This window comes from Urtica dioica, chromosome 7 (genome assembly GCF_054948205.1).
Source record: "Urtica dioica subsp. dioica isolate 48M chromosome 7, U.dioica_male_clone48M_v1_H2, whole genome shotgun sequence".
NCBI classification, from domain to species: domain Eukaryota; kingdom Viridiplantae; phylum Streptophyta; class Magnoliopsida; order Rosales; family Urticaceae; genus Urtica; species Urtica dioica.
In genome coordinates, this window is record NC_142762.1 from 1,045,519 (window position 1) to 1,066,115 (window position 20,597).

Consider the following 20,597-nt stretch of genomic DNA (forward strand, 5'->3'; position numbering starts at 1 on the left):
TTGGTGATGTCTATCTCGTCCGAACACCTGAAAAGATAAGAAGAGAGGTGTGAACTACAAAAGGGAAACAGAGGGGTTGCCTCTGTTTACCTCTCTGACACTGAACATTAGTAGGATTGAGGTGGATATAGAGGGTTTAGGTGTTTAGAGGCCGAGACTTGAGGGAATTGAGCGAGTTACGAGTTCGACAGCGTTTCGGTACTCAAAATCGGATTACCTTGACCAGGGGAGAGACCATTGTATTTATAGGCGACCAAGGGATGTTTTGAGCAACCCCTTGGCCGAGTGGACACATTTGGCCTGGCCATTGGCCGAGGCAAGCCCTGGGCCGGCCAATGGCCGGGTATAGCTTTGGCTCGGCCATTGGCCGAGGCTAGCCCTTGGGCCGACCAATGGCCGAGGATAATTTTGCTCGGCCAATGGCCGAGAATAACTTGGCCCGGTCATCGGCCGAGACTGGCCCTTGGGCCGGCCGATGGCCGGGTATAATCTGGCCCGGCCATTGGCTGAGGCTGGCCCTTGGGCCGGCCAATGGCCGAGGATATTTGGGCCGGCCATTGGTCGAGGCTGGCCAGGGCAAGCCGCCGGGGGTCGTTTGACGTCGTTTCGCCTTCGTTCGGCCGCGATCGGGGTCGGGCCGATAAAATTAGCCCCCCGAGTTTATCGCCGAGTGAAACTCGTGCAGTAAACTCAAGATCCTTGCTGTCGTCGGCCCACCGGAGCAACCCGTCGTGAAAAGGATTGACTCGAATCCCTTTAATTATTATTTTTCTTCAGGTCGCATCACTTTCCGCAAATTTCATCTCGTTGCACGTGTCAATGGACCCTACCAACCACCTATCGGGGTGTGGGTCCATCGAAGATGACGTCTTCCCTTTGGTCGGAAATCAAAACGTGGACCTGGATAATTTTTGGGCTCAATTCTCATCCCCCTCGATCACTCACAACGTACCACTCTCAGTTTCTTCGAGCAACAACGTGGCAGAAATGACTAGGAGCGACTTTCACTTGATCGAAGCATGGCTGGCCGACGAGGAGGAGGACGCGCGCACCGGGGACAGCCCCTGCCGTCAAGGGGACGCCGGCCCAGGAGCGCCGGGCGCTGGGGAGAGCTGGGCCGACTAGTGCGGGGTCGGCCTGGTCGAGGGAAGCGCATGGGCCGTCACGCGGGTAGGGTCAGCCACCCAGGAGGCCGTTGGCGGGCCATCCAGCAGCGGGGGAGCCATCTTCTGTGAGTCTGGAGCCGGGGGGACGAGCCGGCAGTGGGTGGCATCGCACAGGCCGTCACCGTCATCGGAGGCGCTGTGCCTGGCTGGGTCGATGCCGTCTGGGCCGATCCCGGCCCCGGGGGAGCATCTGCTGGGCCGCGCGCGACCAGCCCGGTCGGGGCGCACGCCGGAGGGGCCGAGAGGACCGACGCCGGCATGGGGGGAGCTGCGCTCGGCCGGGTCGGCGCCATCTGGGTCGACCCCAGCCCCGGAGGAGATCCTCCTCTGCCAGGGGAAGTCCGGCCGACCGAGGGGGGCGCTGGAGAGGCGCGCGAGCCAGGGAGCGCCGCGCCTGGCGGGGAGAGCGCCGGAGACGGTGCGTCGGCCTGGGGCGGCGTCGCCGGGGTCGATACCAGCGCCGAGAAGGACCCCACCCCCTCGGGTGGGGCTGGTTTGCAGGTGGCTGGCGGCGTTGGAGGCCTGGGTCTGGCCGTGCCTGAGGGCGCGCGCGCGGGTGAGGGGTCGCCGGAGGCGGGCGGTGCCGCTGGTGGGAGCGCTGGGGTCGGAGGCGAAGAGCGCCGGTCGGGCAACGCCGGCGGGGGGGCGACGGCCGAGGCGCTGATTTCCCTAGCCTTAGACGCACGCGTCACTGGGCCGGGCGAGAGCCCAAGAGGCCTACGCGGCCTGGGCGCACGAAGGGGCTTCCCACCTGGGCCGGGCGCTAGTGAGGCCGGCCCAATGGCCTTGGGCGCCCAGCGTGGGGGCCTGGACAGGATGGCCCCTGGTGAGGATTGCCCACCGGGCTTAGGGCCAAGCCCCGACGACGGGCCCAGTGTTGGGCCGGCCACAGGGGAGACAGGGCCCGCCGGGCCGGGCACGCGCGCAAAGGACCGGCCGGTCGGCTCGGGCGACCACCGCGAGGGACTTGCCGAACCGAGAATCGCCCCCGACTGCTCGAGCGAATCATCGGGTCGCCGCGCCACATCGACTGCCACCATCACCCTAACCGTGCAAGAGGAGTCGCGAACCTTCGCCTTCTCGATCGAGGGATCTGCAATCCGAGGCGACCTGGACTGCTCGGGCGTCGATATCTCCAGCTCGCTTTCGCTCGCCAGTTTTCTAAGCTTGAGGAAGCGTTTCGACATCTCGTCATCCATATCGATCCTGCGACCGTTGCTCGACGATCTCCCGACTCACCCACGAAAGGGGTACGCCGCCATTCACGAGGCAGGTCTCCGCGGAGGCCTACGGTTACCCTTTCAGCCAGTGATCCGAGAGCTGTTGATCCGATTGGGAGTGCACGCGTCACAGATGTCCCCATCCTTCTACCGGGTGGTCGCGGCGTGCCATATGATGCTCTATCGAGCAAAGAGGAGGGCGGTCAATGCAGATGACATTCAAGATCTCGTGGTCGTTCGCGGGGTTCCGAGGAAACCGGGCTTCTACCTGGCGACCCCTTGGAAACGCATCTCCATCATTACCAAGGTTACCTCGAAGCATCGGTACCCTTGGGTGTGGGTGTCCTAGTCGGCCTTCGGGGCAGCGCCCCTAACGTTTGGACTCGCAGCTGAGTTCCCATCCGTCGGGGATGCCGAGGACTCTGAACTTGTAGCAGTGACCCGCGGCAAGGATCGCTCTTCGAGTCCCCAGACCTAAAGGCGAGAACTAGGTGGTTCATGCCTGGCGACGAAGCTCCTCAATGCCCTGGTCTCGGCGCGGAGGTTGCGGAGGATCCCGAATCAGAGGCGGGGGGTTCGTCCGCCCCTTCCCCCGACGTGGGGGGTACTAGTCATACATATGCTTCTGTGTTATCGCATGTTTTGTTGTCTTATGCTTATTTCTATGTTCTAAATGACTGACACCTTTTCTCCTTTGCAGATACCATGGTTCGACATCGGTCGCGCACGCGAGTACCGAGGGTGGAACCTACCGTCGATGCTGCGGCCGCGGCTCGTTTCCGAGTCGAGGCTCGTCGTGGGGGATCGCCAACGTGGGTGAGGAACGAGGCGATCTCTTCCAACAAGCGATCGTCGTCGTCGACCTCCTTCGGTTCACCCTCCGGCCACAAGCGTGCCCATACGTCGACGGCGCCGGATAGCATGGATTCGATGCTCCTAGCAGAGGCGGCGGAGCTGAGGGACCAGTGTTCCCAAGGAATCCCTGAAACCTCTCTGCGAGATTTCAAGGGTCTGCTGACGACGAGCGACCTTGAGCACTTCCAACACGGAATCACCGACGCTCGAAAGGTATGACCCGCTCGCTTGACTTATGTGCAACCACTATACTTATTTTGGTCGTGCGTACACCACCCCTTTTCGCAGATGCTCGCGCGTCAAGAACGGAGCGACCGCATTCTCCGAGACTTGTTGCGGCGAATGCAGATTATGCAGAAGGACATGGAGAGCACGGCGGCCGACCATGCCGTCGCTCTAGCGGGGGTTCGGACCGCCCAAGAGTTCCAAGCACTCGAGGAGGAGTTGAAGCGAGCTCGCGAGGAGTCGGCGGCCGAGAGATCGCTGCGTGTAGTCGAGCAGGCGTCTCGGGAGAAGGCGGAGCAAGCGGCCGACACCTTCTTGGGGGAGACGAAGAAACTCCAGGAAGCGCTCTCGAGCCGAAAAGAGGAGCTAAACATCGTCCACGCTCGCCTATCGGCGAGCGAGATTTCTCGGGTCAAGGTCGAGAGGGAGAGGGACTCTCTGCTAGTGGAGATGTAGACTCTCTCTGAGGAGAAGGACGACGCCGTGCGGTCCAAGGTGGACCTAAAGGACGATTGAGACCTCGCGTTGGAGGTGGCTCGTTACGAAGCGGCCATACGGGTTCGAGACGCGACCACGAAGGAGAACGCGTCTCGCGGGACCACCTTTTCCTTTTTTGATGCTATGTTACCTCCTCTGGACGACGAGCCACAAGTGGACAACCCGCGTCCCCAAGTCCCCGCGGAGGCTGCCCAATCGACGAACCGCCTGCTTGACGGAGAAGCTACCGACGGGTCAGGCGCCCCTCGCCCCGAGGATGATGAGGAGTAGATCGACTTCGGCTCAGAGTAGCCAATTTTACTTTGGTTTTTCATGCACTTGTTTAGCACTTGCACTGTGTTCCCTTTCGGATACTTGTTATGTTTTTCCTTGTTGGATATTTGTCGTACTTTTGTATTCTTTTCGTTGAGTTGTTTTATGTGACACTGTTTGCTTTCGTATTATGCGTCTTATTTTCTTGATTTACTATGCTTAGCGTAATCGATTTGCGCGATCCGATTAGTGCGTGTCTTACGATCCTCGGTTTACTATATCTAGCGTAATCGGTTTGCGCGGCTTATTGCCGCACCTGGCGGCGAGGTTCTCCGCGGACGCTGGCTAGACCAGGTTCGTCGGGCGGATACGATTTTTTGTTGTTCATCAGTGACTCGCTGCCTATCGGTGTGCAAGCTGAGTGGCTATCGCGCCCACCTTCCGGCGCGTACGCTACCTATCGGCGTGCGTGTTGCGTGCCAGGACGGGCTTGAGGCGAGCATGGTTCCCAGCGAGTGTGATACCTGTCGGTACGCTTATCGCGTTTTGGGCTTCGGCTGCTAGGATCGACGGTCCAGTGCGCGGCCGTGATCGGCCGACGCCCAGCTACCTATCGGTACGTGGGGCATCGAATCGTGGGAGAGCGTCGCGCGAGGGTCGGAGGTCCGGTGCGCGGATTCGATTTGTTGGCATTTTGTTACCTTTCGGTGCGTGAAACGTGGAGTCGTGCGAGTGCGTCGCACAAAGGGTGTGTAGGGTTGGAGGTCCGGTACGCGGATCCGACTTGTTGATGTTTCGCTACCTCTCGGCGCGCGAAACGTGGGGTCGCGCGAGTGCGTCACGCGAAAAATGTGTACCTGTTACCCTCATTAGCCCCCCGAGTTTCTTGTGTACTCATAGAGGAGACTAGAAATTATAATACTATAGGATAAAGGTTTCGAAGTGAAATGTAATTCAATTATCGTGTCGAAATAGTCAAAAATTACATTCCCAGTCCATTGGCCTTATTTGAAACTTGACATTGTCTTTTGCTGAAATTGAAAATAAGATGAAAACAACTAAACGTGGGGAAAAACGAGAGCGGGCTTCTTATTGGTAATATTGCCATAGGTGTTCCGCGTTCCACGGGTGTGTGAACACGAGTCCCTCCAGGTTCTCGATCTCGTACGTGCCGTTGTGAATGGCTCGGCGCACGCGATACGGGCCTTCCCAAGTGCGGCCCAGGACTCCCGCTCCTTGCACCTTGGTGTTTTGGAACACCCTTCTAAGGACGAGGCTTTTGTCGGCGAACTTCCGTAGCTTGACCTTGGAATTGTAGTACTTCTTGACCTTTCTCTTCTGCGCGGCAAGGCGGGAAAGTGCGTCAGCCCTCTTCTCGTCTATGAGGTCCAGTTCAAGCCTGATTGCGTCGTCGTTGGCGGCTTCTTCATACTCCTCGATGCGTAAGGTTGGCAGCTTGGTCTCGACAGGTACCACGGCCTCGACGCCGAATGCGAGAGCGAAAGGGGTTTCGCCAGTCGCATTTCGCGCGGTGGTTCGGTATGCCCACAAGACCATGGGAAGCTCATCGGCCCAAGCCCCCTTTCTTTCTTCCAACTTCTTCTTCAGGTTTTCTTTGATTGTCTTGTTGACCGCCTCGACCTGACCGTTGGCTTGAGGATGGCGGATAGAATAATAAGTCTTGCTGATGCCCAATTGTTCACACATGTCCCAGAGGCGCGCATTGTCGAATTGCTTTCCGTTGTCGGTCACAATCGACGCAGGGATCCCGAAGCGACAGAAAATGCCCTTCCAGATGAAGCTCGTCGTGTTAGCCTCGGTGATCTTCGCCAACGGTTCGGCCTTTACCCACTTTGTGAAGTAATCGATAGCCACGATTGCGTGCTTATACTGCCTCGGGGCCGTAGGCAGCTCACTGATGAGATCGATTCCCCATTTCGCGAAGGGTCAAGGCACAATGATCGGGCACAACGGGGCCGACGCTTGGCGCGGGACGTGGGCGAACCTTTGGCATTTATCGCATTTTTTGGCCCATTCGTGGGAGTCGTTTTTCAAGGTCGGCCAAAAATATCCGAGTCTTAGTAGCTTCAGTGCCAAAGATTGTCCGGCGGCATGGTTTCCGCACACGCCTTCGTGTACCTCGCCGAGCGCTTTCCTTGCATCGACTTCGGTCAGGCATCGGAGAAGGGGCATGGAGTACCCTCTCTTGAACAAGCTGTCTTCCCTCATTGTATATTTCGGCGCCAAGCTTCTCAGCTTTCTGGCCTCTTCTTTGTCTTCGGGGACGACTCTGCGCTTGAGATACTCCAGGAGTGGCGTCATCCATGAGGGGGGCGGAGTTGCATCGACTACCCCTACGTCGCCTCTCGAGACGTAGGGTCGAGTTAGCACTTCTATTGGGACGCTACCTTCCCCCTCCTCGTCGATCCCGGACGTAAGGCGTGCCAAGGCATCGGCGTCAATGTTCGCCTCTCGGGGAACTTGGACTATCTTGAACGAGGACAGGGCCTCCATGTTTTTCTGAGTCTTCGACAGATATGCGATCATGTTAGGCTCTTTGGCTGCGTAGTCGCCCTTGACCTGGTTCATAATCAACTGCGAGTCACAGTGGATGCGCAGGTTTTGGACACCTTGCTTGTTTGCCAATTCCAAGCCAACGATCAGAGCCTCGTACTCTGCCTCGTTGTTGGAAGCCTTAAACTCGAACCGCAGGGCGTATCTCAATTTTTCCCTATCGGGATTTGTGAGCACAACGCCGGCGCCAGCCCCCCGGGCGTTTGACGCGCCATCCACGTGCAAGTCCCAAACCGGCCCTATCGGGTCGTTGGTCCTCTTCTTCGATGACCCCTCGTGGTCGTTCTCCTTGTCTTCCTCGTTCTCGTTGCCTTTGTTGTCCTCGTCTTGTGAATTTGGCTACGAAGTCGGCGAGGGCCTGGCCCTTGATGGCAGTTCTCAGCTAAAACTCGACCCCGTACTCGCCCAACTCTTGGGACCATATGGCCATTCGAGACGAGGCCCCTTTTTGTAGGGCCTTCTCGATGGGGTGTCCCGTACGCACCATGATCGGGTGCGCTTGAAAGTAGGGGCGAAGCTTCCTCGCGCTCGTGACGAGGGCGAGGGACAATTTCTCGATCTCTGGGTATCGAGTTTCAGCGTCGAGGAGCGCCTTGCTGACATAATAAACCGGCCACTGTACCTTGTCTTCCTCTCGTATCAGAAACGCACTCACGGCCCTGTCGGTCACCGCGAGGTAGATATACAAGGTCTCGCCATGCTTCGGTTTTGCGAGGAACGGGGTGGAGCTGAAGTAGGCCTTCATCTCGCGGAACGCCTCCTCGCATTCCTCAGTCCACCCAAATCCGCCGGTCTTCTTTAGTGACTTGAAAAATGGTTGGCACCTATCGGTTGCCTTGGAAACGAATCGCGTCAGGGCGGCGATCCTTCCCGTCAGACTTTGTACTTCTTTCACTTTCTGTGGCGACCTCATCTCTAAGATCGCCCTAATCTTCTCGGGATTAGCCTCAATCCTGCGGCGGCTTACTATGTAGCCCAGGAATTTTCCGGACTCAACCCCAAAGGGCACTTATTGGGGTTGAGCTTCATCTTGTAGCGCCGTAGGATCGTAAACATCTCCCTAAGGTCTCGAACGTGGTCGTGGGCCTTGAGGCTTTTGACAAGCATATCGTCCATGTAGACCTCCATAGTTCTGCCAATTTGGTTGGCGAACATTCGGTTCACCAACCTTTGATACGTTGCTCCCGCATTTATTAGGCCAAAGGGCATGACCTTGTAGCAGTAAAGTCCGCGGTTCGTAACAAAGGTGGTCTTGATCTGATCCGGCTTGTGCATGCGGATCTGATTGTAGCCTGAGTAGGCATCCATGAAGCTCAGCAACTCGTGGCCCGCTGTGGCGTCCACGAGTTGCTCGATCCTCCGGAGAGGGAAGCTGTCTTTCGGGCAGGCCTTGTTGAGATCTTTGTAATCGATACAAATCCGCCACTTCCCGTTCGGCTTCTTGACCATCACAACATTGGACACCCATTTGGGGTGCTCCGCCTCCCTGATGAAGTTAGCGGCGAGAAATTTGTCAACTTCTTCACCAATGGCTTGGTACCCCTCTCCACTGAACGCCCGCCGCGGTTGGACATGCTCAGTCACTCTCTTGTCGTCGTTGAGACGGTGAACCATTATCTCGGGGTCGATCTCCGGCATGTCGGCGTGTGTCCACGCGAAGACGTCTTTGAACTCGCGGAGGAAGGCGGCGAGCTGGAGTCGGATTTCGGACGGGAGTTGGGCGCCTACCTTCACTACTTGGTCAGGTTTGGCGTCGTCCAACACGACGGGAACGAGGTCGTCCGGTGTCTCCACTTTCCGCGCTCGACATCGTCCCTCTGGTCCAGTTCTCCGAAGGTGCCCCCTTCCTCTATCTTGCATGGGAGCTTGTCCCCGAGCTGGAAGATGCTGCTCACCATCTTTCCTTTTCCTTTCCCGTCCACGCCTTAGATGTAGCACATCTTTGCCATTGATTGGTCTCCCAACATTATGGTCATCCCCTTCTCGATATGATAGGTGGACGTTATGGCCTTCAACCGATTGAGAGTCGGGCGGCCGATGATGATATTGTATGCCGAGGGCTGGTCCACAACCAGGAACGACACGATGTAGGTGACCTCGATCCCCCCCGGTGTCCCGAAGGTAACCGGGAGGTCGATGGTGCCCTCCGTCATGACCCTCTCCCCGGAGAAGCCGAAGAGTGGGGTCGAGATCGGGGTCGGTCTCATTCCGGATAGTTTCATCCTGTCCAGCGCCGACTTGAAGATTATGTCGGCGGAGCTGTCGTTGTCGATTAAGATTCTCCGGACGAGGTTGTTGGCGACCGGGGCCGAGACGACTATCGCGTCGTTGTGTGGGTGGAGAACTTGCACCGCCTCTTGGCGGGTGAAGAACATGGACTCGAATGGGGCCGGAGGAGGAGCCTCGTATGTGTGGTTGATGTAGTGCGCTATTTTTCCTTGGGAAACTTCTCGCACGTACTTCTTCCTTTGCGTGCTCGAGTCTCCGAACTCCGGGCCGCCTATGATTGAGCCTACAACGTGGAGCTGTGAGCTCTCCGGTTCTTCGATTGCTGCTCGGTCTGCAACGGTCACCGTCGCCGGACCTTTCCTTTCTTGCCGCAGGCGCTCTCCGTGCGCCGCGGCCGTCCCGATCGTTCTAAGGACGTATTCTTTCAACTTTCCATCTTGAATTAGGGCCTCGATCTGACGCTTGAGCTGGTAACACTCGGACGTCAGATGCCCATGGTCTTGGTGGTATTCACAGAACTTGCTTCGATCCCGCTTCGCGGGATCCTTTGTGAGTGGAGCGGGGCTTCCTAGCTTGTCGCAGTGCAGAGCTAGGATCCGCTCCTGCGGAGTGTTCAGGGGGGTAAACGCCGAAAACTTTCGGAAGCTATCGACGTGCGGGGGCCTCGGCCCAGGGAGGGAACGACCGTTAGGGGCCTAGCTTCCCTTGTTCCTCCTATTTCAAGGGCCGGGACGATCTCCGTCTTGATCGTCGCGGCGACGACCGCTTTGTCCCCCCGACTTCCGGCCGTCTCGGCCGTCGAGGTAGTCCTCGATCCCCATGTAGGTGCGGGCTCTCGACATCAGCTCCGCCATATCCCCCGGGACCTTTCCGACAATAGACTTGAGGAAGTCGCTCGTGCGAGCCCCCTCGGTGATTGCCGTGATGGCATCCTTATCGTCGAACCATTCGACCTTGTGAGACTCCTCGGTGAAGCGAGCGAGGTATTGTCTCAAAGTCTCGTCTCTCCCCTGCCGGATAGACATGAGGTAGGTCTTCGACTTCTTTTGCGCCACAAGAGTGGCGAAACGAGCAAGGAAAGCCTCTCGCAAGGCCCGAAAGGACGAGATGCTCCCTAGTCTCAAACTTCGGAACCATTCAAATCCCGACCCTGTAAGGGTCAGGATGAAGGCTTGACACATGGTGGCGTCCGTCTATCCCTGCATCGTCATCCACGTCTCGTAGTGCTGGATGTGGAAGTTCGGGTCTGTCCGTCCGTCATAGGGAGGGATGGACGGTAGTTTGAAGTTCCCCACGCAAGGTTGCGCGAGGATTTGTGCGGCGAAGGGCGAGTATGACGCCTCGATCCCTCCATACGGCCTTTGCTTCCCCGATTCCCTCATTTCGATGATTTGGTTTTGGAGGCTCTGAATCATCGTCACCATGTCGAGCCCGTTAGTTGGGCTGACCGCCGGGACCGCGGGAGTCGCCTGTTGGCGCTCGTTGGATGCTTGGTCCCCGGCGTTGGCCTGAGGTCGGCCGAGAGTCGTGGCGGGGAGTGCGTCCCGCTGAGAGTTGAGCCTTTGGTGGAGGTCCTCCCCTCGGGAGTATCTCTGCGCCGTTAGGCTCTCTCTAAGATCCACGCTAGGCGCTTGGCGGGGCGAGGCCGCTCTTGGCCGGACTGTCCGGCGGGCGTTAAGGCTATCGGTCCCATCGTCCCCCAAGGTCGCTCTCTCCCCGGCGAGGGGTCGTGTCCGACCGCCTCTTGAAACCGAGGGGGCGAGTCCTCGGGAGTGTGACCGTACCTGTTGCCGCGCCGGGTGCGACGGTCCGGCCAAGTCGCCGTTCGTCCTCTCGGACCGTGACGGGACGAGGCTTGGCGTTGCCTCGTCGGTTCTTGAATCCCCCACATAATCGGGGTCGGAGTCGCCTCGGGTGGACCTATCCTCGACGTCGTAGCCGAAGAGGTCGGCGATAAGTGTGTCGTCGACGCCGGGACGATCTAGGAGCTCGGTGAGCCTTCGAGCCGTGTCCTCTCGGAGCGCGGCCTCAGGGTCATTCGCCGAGTCTCGGGGCTTGCTCTCATTGTCACGAGGTTGCCCACCTAGACGGTGCGCGAGGCTTCGAAGGCTGTACCTGGAGCTCGTCGCTCGAGTGCCTGCGGAGGCGGCGGGAACTTGACTCATCTCTCGAGAGTCGTAGATGTAGTGGGAAAGAGGAATGGAAGAAAGAGCGTTGCTAAGGTTGGGAGGCCCCTCCTTCTAGCGCCAAAATGTTGTCGCTCGTTTTCGGACAACGATTTAGGAACCGGAAGTGGTTAGGCCCAAGGCTGGACCAAGTGGCCTCGCTTCGGTTCGAGCGTGTCGGACTTGGTATCCCAAGGAGTCCCTTAGCTGTTGGTGATGTCTATCTCGTCTGAACACCTGAAAAGATAAGAAGAGAGGTGTAAACTACAAAGGGGAAACAAAGGGGTTGCCTTTGTTTACCTCTCCGACGCTTAACATTAGTAGGATTGAGGTGGATATAGAGGGTTTAGGTGTTTAGAGGCCGAGACTTGAGAGAAACGAGCGAGTTACGAGTTCGACAGCGTTTCAATACTCAAAATCGGAGTACCTGGACCAGGGGAGAGACCCCGGTATTTATAGGCGACCAAGGGGTGTTTTAAGCAACCCCTTGGCCGAGTGGACACATTTGGCCTGGCCATTGGCCGAGGCAAGCCCTGGGCCGGCCAATGGCCGGGTATAGCTTTGGCTCGGCCATTGGCCGAGGCTGGCCCTTGGGCCGGCCAATGGCCGAGGATAATTTGGCTCGGCCATTGGCCGAGGCTGGCCCTTGGGCCGGCCAATGACCGAGAATAACTTGGCCCGGTCATCGGCCGAGACTGGCCCTTGGGCCGGTCGATGGCCGGGTATAATCTGGCCCGGCCATTGGCCGAGGCTGGCCCTTGGGCCGGCCAATGGCCGGGTATGGCTTGGCTCGGCCATTGGCCGAGGCTGGCCCTTGGGCCGGCCAATGGCCGAGGATATTTGTGCCGGCCATTGGCCGAGGCTGGCCCTAGGGCCGGCCAATGGCCGGGTATGGCTTTTGGCTCGGCCATTGGCCGAGGCTGGCCCTTGGGCCGGCCAATGGACGAGGATATTTGGGCCGGCCATTGGCCGAGGCTGGCCCTAGGGCCGGCCAATGGCCGGGGCAAGCCGCCGGGGGTCGTTTGACGTCGTTTCGCCTTCGTTCGGCCGCGATCGGGGTCGGGCCGATAACAAAACGTTTGACTAAGAGTCACTCTTGTGACCCTCTCTTCAATGAGAGTACTCTATGGTGTTTTGCTTCGATCATTGCTCAATGAGCTATGTCAGAGAGTGAGATGATGAAGGCAAGGCCTCCTCTTGGGGGATTGTTTTTCAAAGTTGACCTTTTGAACTAAGTGGTTGGTTGCACACTTAGACTCAATCTCTAGTAATCCTCTCTTGAGGCTCTGCGAAAGGATGTCAGTAATCAAACCAATTTAAAATGTGGCTTCAAAATTGGTGTATTGACATCTTGGCTAAGTATTAATGATGTGTCATTTACTTATTACAGGAGACTTTTTGCGGCCTTCTCTTGAGGGAGTAGATTGTCATTTTGCTTATAACGCGTTTGGATTTTTCCTGTCTTGTTCATCCTAAAAACTTAAACAAACTTAAATTTTAAACAAAAAGACTAATCATAAACTTGTTTTAACTTCAGCAAGATGTCTCCCAACCATCTCTCAACCATCATTTCCTCAAAACAAACTCGAAACCGAAAACTACCTAACCTTAATATCATCCTTACCATTAACAAGCACAAATGGGTACTCACCACCCCGTGTCCTCCTCAAACGAATAATGATTCGACTCAAGAGGACAAAAACGCCTTGGCGGCCTGGCTCCGCTCCGATGAGATTGTGAGGTGCTATACCTTAGCATCTATGAACAGTCTCATGAGACAGCAACATCGTGACATTGAGACAGCCGCTGACATGCTCTACAATCATCATGAGATGTTTGGAGGGCAAGGGCGTCAGGCTAGACAGCAAGCAGTCAGACAATTTATGAACTGTCGCATGAAGGCTAGGACTCCTATCAGGGACCATATGATGCTGATCATTAGTTACCTGAATGAGATGGAAATCCTAGGATCTGAGAGTGACGAGGAGACCAAAATAGATATGATCTTAGAAACTCTCCCCGAATCTTTCGATACCTTCAAGCTGAACTACTCCATGAATAAGCTAGAGTACACTGTTACACAGCTTATGAAGGAGCTTCGCACTGCTGAAGGTCTCACTAAGAGAAAGAGCAATCAATGAGAGGCTCATGCTACTGAGCACAAAGCCTCTGCCTCTGGATCTAAGAAGAGACCTCACAAGGACGAGAACAAGAACAGTCCTGCCTATCTTAAAGCAAAGGAACATAGTATTGTACTAATTACCGAAGCATGCTTAGTAGCTGATAATGTATCAACGTGGATTCTTGACTCCGCTGCTACTAACCATATTTGTTGTTCCTTCACAGGTTTCAAGAAAATCAAAAGCTTAGAGGAAGGTGGCTTCTACTTCGAGTGGGGTGATGGGAGCCTGGTGTCTGCGAAGGCTGTGGGATCTGTGATGCTACCTTTCGAATACCGCACGTTAAACTTGAATAATGTTTATTTTGTTCCTTCCTTTGGGAAGAACTTAATATCTGTTGCTCGTCTTCATGAGAAAGATTATTGTTTAAAGTTCATTAAGAATGGAATTCGTATTTTGTTTCCTGAAAATTCTTTTGTCACTGATGTATGTATGAAGAATGCTCTTTTCTACATCTATCCCACTCAACCTTGTCTAGTAGAAACTAAAATAGATAATGACATAGTTAGGGAGCCAAAGATGATCAAACTATCTGAATCCTCCGATCTAATAAAATAAACATATCTCTGGCACAGGATTAAGTGTGCACAGGATTAAGATACTTGTGAGGGACGCTTCTCTCCAAGCCTCTGCAATAGGTTCACTACCTACTTGTGAATCTTGTATAGAAGGAAAAATGACTAAGCGACCTTGCAATGCTAAGGGTCGAAGAGCCTCTGAGTTGCTGGAGCTTGTATATTCAAATGTATGTTGTCCACTCAGTCAACAGGCACGGGGAGGATACGAATACTTTGTTACCTTCACCGATGATTACTCAAGATACGGTTTTGTCTATTTGCTCAAACACAAATCCGAGACCTTTAATGTATTTAAGGTCTTTAGGGCTTTAGTGGAAAAGTAAACTGGCAAACAAATCAAAACCCTTCGATCCGATCGAGGTGGTGAGTATATGTCTAGAGAGTTCGATAACTTTTTTAAAGAAGAAGGTATTGCTTCTCAGCTTACTTCACCTGGCACACCTCAATAAAATGGAGTGTCAGAGAGAAGAAACCGAACTCTTATGGAGATGGTTAGATCAACGATGAGTTACTCATCACTCCCTCTTTCCTTTTGGGGATATGCCCTCGAAACAGCCGCAAATATTATAAACCATGTTCCGTCTAAAAACATTCTTGGTACTCCTTATGAATGATGGACTGGCCGTGAAGTAAATCTTGGCCGCATCAAAATTTGGGGTTGCCCTGCACACGTGCTGAGGCAAAAGACTAGCAAGTTGGCTAGTAGGTCAGAATTGTACCTGTTCATTGGATATCCAAAGGAAACCAAAGGTTTCACATTCTATAGTCCCGAGGACGATAAGACTTTCGTTAGCATGAATGCTCGTTTCCTTGAGAAGGACTTTATGAAAGATGTAAAACCTAAAGCAAAATTGTGCTTGAAGAAAAGTTGGGTGAGGAAGCTTCTACCTCATCTGTAAGAACTGTTACTACCCCAACTAAAACACAACCTAACTCATCATAACCTCGTCAAGTAGTACTTCGACGTAATGGAAGGTCTTCTCGAAAGCCTGACAGGTGCATGTCTTATGGAGACACTCTCGTAGTCGTCCCTGACATGGATCACCCTGCTTCCTATAGCCAAGCGATGGCTAGTTCTGAATCAAACCTTTGGCTTGATGCCATGAAAGTTGAAATGCACTCGATGTATGTCAACAAAGTCTAGAAACTTGTAGACTTTCCTGAAGGGATTGAACCCGTAGAGTGTAAGTGGATATATAAGAAAAAAAAGGGTCCGGATATGAATGTCGAGACGTTCAAAGCATGACTTATGGCTAAGGGTTATAGCTAACAAGAAGGGATTGACTATGAAGAAACCTTCTCACCAGTCGTGATGCATAAATCGATCCGCATACTTCTATCCATAGTTGCAGCTCTCGATTCTGAGATCTGGCAAATGGATGTCAAGACTGCATTCCTGAATGGCAATCTTGATAAGATTTATAAGGCTCAACCAGACGGTTTCATGGAAGAAGGTCAAGAGACCAAGGTTTGTGAATTGCTTAAGTCCATTTATGGATTAAAGCAAACATCTAGGTCATGGAATATTAGATTCGATGAAACTCTGAAGAGCTTCGGGTTTGAGCAATCAATAGATGAGCCATGTGTTAACATGCACGAAGGCAAAGTTGTGTATCTGGTACTATATGTCGATGATATATTAGTCATAGGTAATGATGTGGGTAAGTTATCTGAGGTTAAGGTCTAGCTAGCAAAGCAATTCGATATGAAGGATCTAGGAGAAACCGCGTACATTCTGGGGATCCAAATCTTTCGAGATCGGAAGAACCTGACTTTGTCGCTGTCAAGAATCTTATATTGATAAAGTGATGGATAGCTTCTCGATGCAAGACTCCAAGAATGGCCAAACACCCTTTAGGAGTGAAGTCTCACTCTCTAAGGACCAGTCTCCCAAGACTGCACAAGAGATTAAAGACATGAAAAAAATTCATTACGCTTTAGCCGTAGGAAGTCTCATGTATGCTATGCTTTGCACTAGACTTGATATCTGCTTCGCAGTTGGCGTAGTTAGCCGTTTTCAATCCAACCCTGGACCCGAGCACTGGATTGCTGTTAAGCATGTTCTTAAGTATCTTCGAAGAACTAGGAACTTGATGCTTACATATTCAGGTACTGACCTGACTATGATGGGATATACCGACTCCGATTTTCAAGCGGATAAGGATTCAAGGAAATCCACTTCGGGGTCTGTGTTCATCCTTAATGGTGGAGCTGTTGTGTGGAGGAGTATTAAGCAATCTTGCATTGCTGACTCCACAATGGAAGCAGAATATGTGGCTGCTTGTGTGGCATCCAAGGAGGCTGTATGGCTTAGAAAATTCCTTAAGTATTTGGAAGTCGTTCCGAACGTCGACGAGTCCATGACCCTTTATTGTGATAACAGTGGGCTGTCGCTAAGTCAAAGGAACCTCGAAGCCATAAGCGCTCTAAACATATTAAGAGGAAATACCATTTGATTCGAGAGATCGTGCAGCGCGGATACGTGGTGGTGAAGAAGATCTCAACGGTGGATAACCTGGCAGATCCATTCACCAAGGTCCTAGTGAACAAGGTCTTTGACCAACATCCGGAGGGATTAGGAATGAAAGACTACTCACATCTTCTTTGAGTCGAGTGGGAGTTTTTTGTCAATGGTGCCCACAAGAAAAGTAGTAGTGTCTATTTATGTACATTTGATGTCATATAGTCTTACGAAGACTCATGGTTGTAACTGCTGAATAATAAATAAAAGTTGAAACGTTCATTCATTCTTCCTTGTTTGAAGCTTTATGATAAAACCTTAGTCTTTATTCCTTAAACAAACCTAACAACACATGAAGAGACAAATGTAGATTTGCATGAACAAACTCTTCATGGTTTGCGTAAAACAATATATTCGCAATCAAAGGATCAAAAGACTATTGATCTCAGTACGATTATTAGGAGAATCTATGATGTCTGGTTATGGGACATTGATAGTTGGAGACTCTATAGTTCTTCTAGTTATCTTTCGAAGGTAGTGAATTGACCAGTGCACTTCTAGAGACAGAATAAGAACAAACCATTTAACCTCTTATGTATCGAAGTCACTACGTATGAATTGCATCATGCTTACCTCAATCCTTAAATGAGACATATCATTTCTGTTGTCAATGGTGCCCACAAGAAGAGTAGTAGTGTCTATTTATGTACACTTTATGTAATTTAGTCTCACGAAGACTCTTGCTTGTAATTGCTTATTTATTAATAAAAGTTGAAACGTTCATTCATTCTACCTTGTGTGTTTGAAGCTTTATGATAAAACCTTAGTCATTAGTCCATAAACAAACTTAACAACACATGAAGAGACAAATGTAGATTTACATGAACAAACTCTTCATGGTTTGCTTAAAACAATATATTCGCAATCTAAGGGTCAAAAGACTATTGATCATAGACCGATTGTTATGAGAATCTATGATGTCTGGTTATGGGACATTGAGAGTTGGAGACTTTATAGTTCTTCTAGGTATCTTTCGAAGGTATTGAATTGACCAGTGCACTTCTAGAGACAAGATAAGAACAAACCATTTAACCTCTTATGTCTTGAAGTCACTACGTATGAATTGCATCGTGCTTACCTCAATCCTGAAATGAGACATGCCATTTCACAGCTTACGTATTCTCATTCGAGAAAGTCAGAGTTCGGACTCATTATGTGATTTTGAATAGGACCTATTGGTGAAGTACTAAGTTGTGAAGATGTCATGAGTAACTTTGTGAAGTTCTCATAGATATTTGAATCATTCCACATAAGTTAGAGAATGAGAGCTTCTCTCTCTAGACCTTGTGGTGGCCGACTTCTCCTCCCTCTCTCTCTCTCTCTCTCTCTCTCTCTCTCTCTCTCTAGTTTTCTTTCGTTTTTGTTTTGGCACGTAGGTCCACACTTGACCTAGCATTTTAGCTCTTCGACTTTGAGACTTGTTCTCGATTCGTCATGTTTAAAAGTGCCCACTCACTAATTCCTTTTCTCTCGAGTGATTATAGTGATAGAAACTTTCGTGGTTGCTAGAGTTGGCGAGGAAAGAAGAGAGACGTGTTGCGAGGGGAGACGAATTTTTTCAACCTTCCGAAGGTTCATCAACGTTCAAGCTTCTAAAAAGGTTAGTAAATTTTTAATGCTCATAATAGTTTTTATTTACGTGTACTTGCTCTTTGTCTAGCTTAGTAAAATCGTTTTACTTGTCAAAAAGAAAAATTTTAAATTCCGCCGCTTACCCGAAGCGTTAAACTTTTTCTTAAACCCTTGATCAATTCCAACAATTTCATAGCTTACGTATTCTCATTTGAGAAAGTCAGAGTTTGGATTCACTATGTGATTCTGAACAGGACCTATTGGTGAAGTACTAAGTTATGAAGATGTCATGAGTAACTTTGTGAAGATCTCATAGATATGGAATTCATGTACGAGATTGCTGAAATGCAATGTATATCACCTCATGCTTTGTTCCTTGCAATGTGAATAAATGAACTGGCCAGTGTGAAAATTGAGTCATGACTCTTTTGGATGAATCAATGTGATTGTTAGCTCCTCATCAATACATTGTTTCTAACTTATTTAAAAGCCACAAAGGCGTTGAGGTAATAACAGCTAGAATGGTAATATGGTAATTTTGTAAATCCCGACTAGCTGATGATATTCATGAAGGGTAAACATAGATAATATTTAGTGGATCCACTCATCACAATTAAGTTGAATTCTTGAGTAGAAAATAAATTCATTTGAACCGAGAGATTCTCAGTGTCAACTCTTTAATGGAGTCAGTTGACATTAAGCTAAACTTGGAAAAGGTTTGTGAAAATTTGAGTCCAAGTATTTAGCTCAAGCTTTGTTCATTTGGATCCATGAGGTCACTATCACAAATTATATCGAGTAGGAATAGTTAAACTAGAAGCTAAGTCAAAATAAGAACGAGACAAGTTTTACGAAAATTGTCAAAAAGGTATTTTTGTCTTTTTGGACATAGGATGAAATGAATGTCAATAAATGTGTCTTTTTGAAGGTCATATGATGACTTACATCCACTCGGTCAAGTTAATTTGTTTGGGCCTTGTGGATTAATTTCATTTCATAAGAGTTTTATTGAAAATTCTTAATGGGCCTTTCTCATGTTGTCATGAAAAAATGAAGAAGCTTCTAGAAGCTCCTTCTAGAGAGCCTTGGCCGCCCAACCCAAAGAAAGAAAGGGAGATTATTTTGTGCATAAATGTATCAAGATACTTGCCAAAAGAAAAAGAGGAAACAAATTTCCTCAAAGAGGAATGAGGATTTTCGGCCAAGCAAGTCAAGGGAGAAGCAAATAAAAGAGGAAACAAATCCAAGGACTTGCTTGGATCCTCTTGGCCGTGTGAAATAAAAGGAAGAAGAGGAAATTTGGCTCATGAATATGTGATATTCTATAGAAGAGGAAACTACCTTATTGAAGGTGAGACCTCTCCTATAAATAGAGCCCTCATTCTTCACATTTCATTCATTCAAAGTTTTAGAGATTGAGAGCTTTTCTCTCTAGACTTGGCCGACTTCTCCTCTCTCTCTCTCTCTCTTGTTTTCTTTCGTTTTTGTTTTGGCACCTAGGTCCTCATTTGACCTAGTAATTTTAGCTCTTCGAATTTGAGACTTGTTCTCGAGTTGTCATGTTTAAAAGTGCCCACTCACTAATTCATTTTCTCTCGAGTGATTCTTGTGATAGAAACTGTCGTGGTTGCTCGAGTTGCCGAGGAAAGAAGAGAGACGTGCTACGAGGGGAGACAAACGTTTCAACCTTTTGAAGGCTCATTAACGTTCAAGCTTCTCAAAGGTTAGTAAATTATTTAATGCTCATAATAGTTTTTATTTACATGTACTTGTTCTTTGTCTAAGTTAGTAAAATCGTTTTACTAGTTTAAAAGAAAATTTTTAAATTCCGCCGCTTAACCGAAGCGTTAAACTTTTTCTTAACCCTAGATCAATTCCAACACCCTCCCACTATGTCGAATTACTACTTGACGAGATTCTGATAAGTTATGTTGTGTTTCAGTTGGGGTAAGAACAGTTCTTACAGATGAGGTAAAAGCTTCCTCACCAAACTTTTCTTCAAGCACAATTTTGCTTCTAGGTTTAGCATCCTTCATAAAGTCCTCCTCAAAGAAACGAGCATTCGTGCTAATGAAAGTCTTATCGTCCTCGGGACTATAGAAAGTAAAACCTTTGGTTTCCTTTGGATATCCAACGAACAAACACAATTCTTACCTACTAGCCAACTTGCTAGTCTTTTGCCTCAGCACGTGTGCAGGGCAACCCCAAATTTTGATACGGCCAAGATTTACTTTACGGCCAGTCCATCGTTCATAAGGAGTACCAGGAACCGGTTTGGACGGAACTTGGTTCAGAATGTAAGCGGCTGTTTTGAGGGCATATCCCCAAAAAGAAAGAGGGAGTGATGAGTAACTCATCATCGATCTAACCATCTCCATAAAAGTTCGATTTCTTCTCTCTTACACTCCGTTTTGTTGAGGTGTGCCAGGTGCGGTAAGCTGAGAAGCGATACCTTCTTATTTAAGAAAGTCATCAAACTCTCTAGACATATACTCATCACCTCGATCGGATCGAAGGTTTTTGATCACTTTGCCAGTTTGCTTTTCCACTAAAGCCCTAAAG